Source organism: Cervus elaphus, chromosome 14 (assembly GCF_910594005.1).
Source record: "Cervus elaphus chromosome 14, mCerEla1.1, whole genome shotgun sequence".
In the NCBI taxonomy this organism is placed as follows: Eukaryota; Metazoa; Chordata; class Mammalia; order Artiodactyla; family Cervidae; genus Cervus; species Cervus elaphus.
The window spans coordinates 59,937,725-59,944,450 of NC_057828.1; the positions used below are offsets into that span (position 1 = coordinate 59,937,725).

The 6,726-nt window shown below is 37.4% G+C and overlaps 1 protein-coding gene across 2 annotated transcripts in view; it reads right to left on the reverse strand.

Moving 5' to 3' along the window:
* ASTN1 (astrotactin 1) overlaps positions 1–6,726 on the reverse strand; it is a 343,197-nt gene that overhangs the window by 259,385 nt on the left and 77,086 nt on the right. The window lies entirely within an intron of this gene.

Here is a 6,726-nt window from a genome sequence, read left to right on the forward strand (position 1 = left end):
CTCAAGCAACACTCCACCTTTGAATAAAGACCACCCATCTGTGGGGAGCTCAGTTGAAATGCTCTCTACTTTGAGTCAAAACATTTCCTTCTCTGAAGCCTCAATCCATCAATCCCTTGTATTCATTAGTCTCTTCCTACATCTACATGAAAGACCTTCAAATATTTGAAGTCTGCTCCAGTGGTTTCCAGATCTTTTTCTGATGAAACGGAACTAGTTCATTCAATTTTTCCTCATCCTTTCAACATCTTTTGGGACTCCTTTACTATTCTTCTTACCTGCCTTTGTTTTCAAGAGTGGATGGAAAGAAGACTAAACTCAAATGTTAATAAGGAGCATGGGGTAACATAAATGTATGAGTGTGGCCCTGCTTATAGTAATGAAGGAGTCCTAGGGCTGGTAGTGAAAGAAGAGGCCCATCTTACCAAAATGCCTTCAATGAGAAACAGGCTTTGTGAAAGCCAACTGTAATATGTATTTGGCCTAGAGTCACCCACTAACTAGATATTTCCTGAATCACAGCCACCAGAACTGACCTCAAAAGTCTGGGTGTCATTTGACCAGCTCAAAAGAAATGATGTTAATCTCTCATTGGAGTAACTATACTTCTATTAATGCTGCAAACATTACATTAACCTTTTAGGATGTGACATTCTGTTGACTCACATCAAGCTCTCTGTGAAGTAAAGCCTGGAATTATTTTTATAGGGCTGTTATTAGTTGTTTTTCTTGAATGCAGTTTTAAGACTCTATGTTTATTCCTACAAAATTTTACCTTGTCAGATTCATCCCATCTTTCCAATCATCAAGATTCTTCTGAGTACTGACTTTGCCATTTTTGCCATCCAATGCAAATATTCCCCTTGCTAGTTTCAAGCAACCTGTAATTATGATAAGCATGTACTTTTATTGAGATATAATTCACATACCATAAAATCCACCCTTGTATATTGTACTATCAGTGATTTTTAATATATTTGCAAAGTTATACAACCAGCACTACTATCTAATTCCAGAAAGTTTTCATCATGCCAAAAAGAAACCCTATTCCCATTAGCAGTCCCCATCCCTAATCCCCCGTCCTCTGGCAACCACAAATTTACTTTCTATGGAGTCTCTATGGAGTTGCCTCTTATGGGCATCCCATATAAATGCAGTCATACATGGTCTTTTGTGTCTGATTTCCTTCATTTAGCATAATGTTTTTTAAGATGCATCCAAGTTATAGCACTTATCAATATTTCATTTGTATGATCAAATACTAGTATATTGTATGGATATAACACATTTTGTTTATTCATTCTTCAATTAATGTACACTTGGATTGTTTGCATTTTTGCATATTATAAATAATGCTTCTATGAACATTTATGTGTAAATTTTCTCACTGATAGATGTTTTCAAATCTCTTGGGTATATATCTAAAAGTGGAATGGCTGGGTCATATGGTAACTCTATGTTTAACTATTTTGAAAAAATTCCAAGTCATTTCCTGTATAAGCTAAGCAATTCTACATTCCCATCAGCAATATATGAAGGTTCTGATTTCTCCACATCCTCGTCAACACTTATTACTGTGTTTGATTTTAGCTATCCTAGTGGTATGAAGTGGTATTTCTTTATAGTTTTTATTTGTAGCTCCCTAAATACTAGTGCTGTTGAGCATCTTTTTATGGGCTTATTGATCATCTGTACATTTTCTTTGGAGGATGTGTATTCAAATCTTAGCCCGATTTTTAGTTGGATTACTAGTCTTTTTATTGTTGAGCTATAGTTCTTTATATCTTTTTTGGATACATGATTTTTAAAAGTATTTTGGATACTTGATCAGATACATGATTTGCAAATATTTACTCTTACCCTGTGGGTTGTATTTCCAATTTCCTAATTTTATTCTTTGAAACACAAGAGTTTTGAATTTTGAAGTCCAATTTATCTGATTTTTCCCTTTGTTTCTTGTGGTTTCAGTGCCATAGTTAAAGATGCATTGCCTAATCCAAAATCACAAAGACTTAAACCTGTGTTTTCTTCTAAAGGTTTTGGAGTTTTAGCTCTTACATTTATATATTAAATCCACTTTAGCACATAGTGTGAGGTAAGGGTTCAAATCACTCTTTTGCATGGGATATGCAGTTTAACAGTTGTACTAGGACTGTTTCCACCACCCCTCCATTGGGCAGCACCCTTATCAAAAAACTGTCTATAAACATAAGGGTTTATCTCTGTCGTCTCAATTACATTCCATTTTTCTATGTCTATCCTTATGCCAGTAGGATGCTGTCTTTATTATTGTGGCTCTGTAGGACAAACAGAGAGGAAAGAGCCTTGTGGTATTAGAATACAAGCCCCATGAAGACAAAGTAGGAGCTTTGTCTACTTTGGTGAAGAGGACATCTTCAGTGTTTAGAGAAGTGTCTGACACATGGTAAAGCGCAGAATAAATATCCTTTGACATTGAAAAAATGATTGAATAAAAATATGATTAGAATCCACTATCAAATTTCAACCACATATGAATCTACTTCTTGGGTCAGCATTCTGCCTTCTCCTTCCATCAAGTCTGGGAAGCTTGTGTGGAAGACCTTGCCAAATATTTTGCTGAAGTCTAAAGGACATTTATTTTAATGCTCAGTGTCAGAATACCCTATGTGACATCTATCAAGTTAGAATTACCAAAAGAACAATGACTTAGACCATTCCTAGCATAGGCAGGACATCACTAGCTGATTTAAGAAGGAAATTCTTACCTATTTCTTTAAAACCATTATTACCAACTTAGAAGAACTGCAAAATCCTGTAACAACCACACTCATATCATTTTGAAGTTTAAGAACCCATCTGATAAGCTGATACTCTGAGATGTCACATTTGCCCCTTTTGGAAGGGCAAGCCCAGGAAGCAACAGTGAAAAACAAGCAAATGACGATCCTCAATACTTGCTCTGTCAGAGCTCTCCACATTTCTGAAGGGGACATAAATGACTGAAAGATTGGGTAGTGGGTTCAGTTCAGTTCAGTTCAGTCGCTCAGTCGTGTCCGACTCTTTGCGACCCCATGAATTACACCACGCCAGGCCTCCCTGTCCATCACCAACTCCCGGAGTTTACTCAAACCCATATCCATCGAGTCGGTGATGCCATGGGCAGTGGGTAGATTTTGTCAAAAAAAAAAAAAAATCAACAAAGAAAAGGAGACATTTCAAATTTTCCCACACATAAACAACTAACAGTTTTAATTTTTAAAGATCAATTTTTTCCTTAATTGTATGTGACAGTGGACTTTTCAGCTGTGTGGGTATATACAGGACTATTAGGTCTCCACATTTAATTGAGGGTTTACATTTGGGGGTTTATGTTTTGCATGCAGATCTGCATACAAATACTGATACTGACATCAGCTCCCAAGAGAGCCTGACTTATACAAATATCCTTGCCTGAAATCTCATGAACTTTCAGGCAACTTCCATAATTCAGTCGTTACAGCTTTATGTACTTATGCCGCCTCCTTACTAAAAAAAAATCTTCACAATTTTCATTTGAGATCGCTACACAAATTGCCTCATTTAATCTTCTCAATTGAAACAGATATTGTCTTCTGCTGCAAAGATGAGAACAGCAAGACTGAGAGAGGTTAAGAAAATTATCAGTTCATAATCAGAGGAGCCAAGTTTCAAACCCAGGTCGGTCTGACACTAAAATGTACATCCTACCTCTCAAAAGAATATAATGCATTATAAATGCACATCGGGTAATTTCAAACAAAGAGTGGCTACCTGAGCATATGACTGTCTCCCGAGTAAAATCCAACTGCCTCTCTTTCTCTAAATCCTTGCCATGGACTTTGCCAATTCAAATGCCCATAATCTCAAGCCCACTACCTTTTCATCTTTCTCACATTCTCAACATGTATTTTCATTCTCAGTGTTTGCTTTTTTTTTGGTGGGGGGGCGCAAAAAACACTTCATGTGACATCTATCTTTTTAACAAGTTTTTGAGTGTACAGTATAGTGTTGTTAACTATATACACAGCCCTGTTGTATAACAGAGCTCTAAAACTTTTCCATCTTGGATTCCTGAAACTCTATACCCATGGAAAAGCAACTTCCCATGTCTTCCTCCCTCTGGTCTCCAGTATCCACCATTCTACTTTCTGTATCTATGCATTTTACTTCTTTGAATACCTAATGTAACAGGAATATGTATTATTTGTGTGATGCTTATTTTCATTTATTCATAACAGAAATTTTAGATTGTCCCATATCTTGGATATTGTTATTAATGGGCAATGAACATGGAAATGCAAATATCTCTGTGAGATCCTGTTTTCAGTTCTTTTGAATAAGTAGCCAGAAGTGGGACTGCTAGATTATTTTACATAGTAGGTCTACTTTTAATGTGTTGAGGAATCTTCATAACCTTTTCCATAGTGGCTGAACCATTTTACATTCCTACAAACAGTCTATGATGGTTCAAATTTCTCCACAGCCTTATCGACACTCACTTTTTTTTAATGACAGCCATTGCAACAGGTATGAAGTGATAGCTTATGATCTGCACTTCTCTGGTGATTACATATGTTGAGCATCTTTCATAAACCTGTTGACCATTTGTGTGTCTTGGAGAAACATCTATTCAAGTCTTGCATGCTATGCTAAGTCGCTTCAACCATGTCCAACTTTCTGGGACCCCATGGACTGTAGCCCACCAGGTTCCTCCATCCATGGGATTCTCCAGGCAAGAATACTGGAGTCGGTTGCCATGCCCTCCTCCAGGGGATCTTCCCAACCCAGGGTTCGAAACCACGTCTCTTATGTCTCCTGCATTGGCAGGAGGGTTCTTTGCCACTAGGGCCACCAAGTCCTTAGACCATTTTTAAATGAAGTTATTTGGTTTTATCATTTCATTGTTGGAGTTCCTTAATATTTTGGATATTAACCTCCTATCATACTCACAGTTTGCTAATATTTTCCCATTCCACAGGTTGCCTTTTTACTCTGTTGATTGTTTTCTTTGATGTACAGAAGCTTTTTAGTTTAATGTAATCCCACTTGTCTACTTTTGCTTTTGCTATCTATGTTCTTGATGTCATAGCCAACAAATAATTGCCAACACCAACCTTATGAAGATTTTCCTTTCTGTTTTCTTCAAGGAGTTTTATAGTTTCAGGTTTTACACTTAAGCATTTAATCCATTTTGAGTTGATTTTTGTGTATGCTGTAAGACAAGGGTCCAACTTCATTCTTTAGCAGGTAGATATTCAGGTTTCCCAATGCCATTTATTAAATAAACTTTTCTTTCCCCATTGTGTAGTGTTGGCAATACTGTTAAAGATCATTGGACCACATGTACTTGGGTCTACACTCTATTCTGTTCTATTGGTCTATATGTTTCCTATTATGCCAATACCATACTGTTTTGATCAGCACAGCTTTATGTTTTGAAGTCAAAATGGAAATACATCCCCTGTGCATGGGTTAAAAGACTTACTATTGTTAAAATATCCATATTATTTAAAGCGATCTAAAGATTCAATGCAATGCGTATTAAAAACTCCAATGGCAAATTTTTCAGAAATAGGAAAAATATCCTAAAATTCACACAGAATCATGAGGATCCTGATAACCAAAACAATCTTGAGAAATAAGAACAAAACTCAATGAGTGGTTTTTTTTTTTAAACTATCTTTGCTTCTTGTGAATCAACCCCCTAAAAAGAAAATGGCAGGAATTTTTGCACGTCTACAACACACTATTTTTGAATACCAGCTTTGAGAGCAAACTTCAATGTCATTCAGATGCATGAATCCCAGATAATTAAAGACTGCTTGTGCATCTCAAGTCCAATATAGCTAACTTCTAGAAGTAAACCCAATCTAGAACAACTCATGGTGGTGATGGTTTGGTCACTAAGTCATGTCTGACTCTTGTGACCCCACTGTCTGTAGTCTGTCAGGCTCTTCTGTCCATGGGATTTCCCAAGCAAGAATACTGGGTTGCCATTTCCTTCTCCAGGAGATCTTCCTGAGGGATCAGACTCCTGCCTCCTGCATTGCAGGCAGATTCCTTCACTGCTGAACCACTAGCAAGCCCCCAGAACAACTCATACAGAGATCTTAATGGTTTCCTCATTCTTTCCCAGCTTTGACAAAACTGTCATCATTTTGTTCATCACTATCATTTCTCCAATCATCACCACCATTAGGAAAAAGCTGTGGTATTTTCAAAGAAAATTTACATCATTGTTTCTTCCCAACTGCCCAATACCTTCACCTTATTTCATGGACAAATTTCTCCATACAGGTTCAGCCTTAACCAAGTGCAGCTCTCTCAAACACAGTCTTTAGGGTTAGAACCTGGCTTCAGTCCCAGACTCATCATCTATCAGCTATATGTCTCTACACAACCCATTTAATAAATCTAATCCTCAATTTCCTCACCTAAAAGTAGCTGTAATAATGATACCTATATCAAAACTTTATCATAAAAATGAAATAAATAATACAGTGCCTGCCTGGTCCGCAGAGATGCTTGCATTACAGCTATTCTTACTTGTGTCTTCCCCGGTGGCTCAGACAGTAAAGAATCTGCTTGCAATGCTATAGACCCAGATTCCGTCCTTGGGTCGAGATGACCCCATGGAGGAAATGGCAGACCACTCCAGTATTCTTGCCTGGAAAATATCATGGACAGAGGAGCCTGGCAGGCTACAGTCCGTGGGGTCCCAAAGAC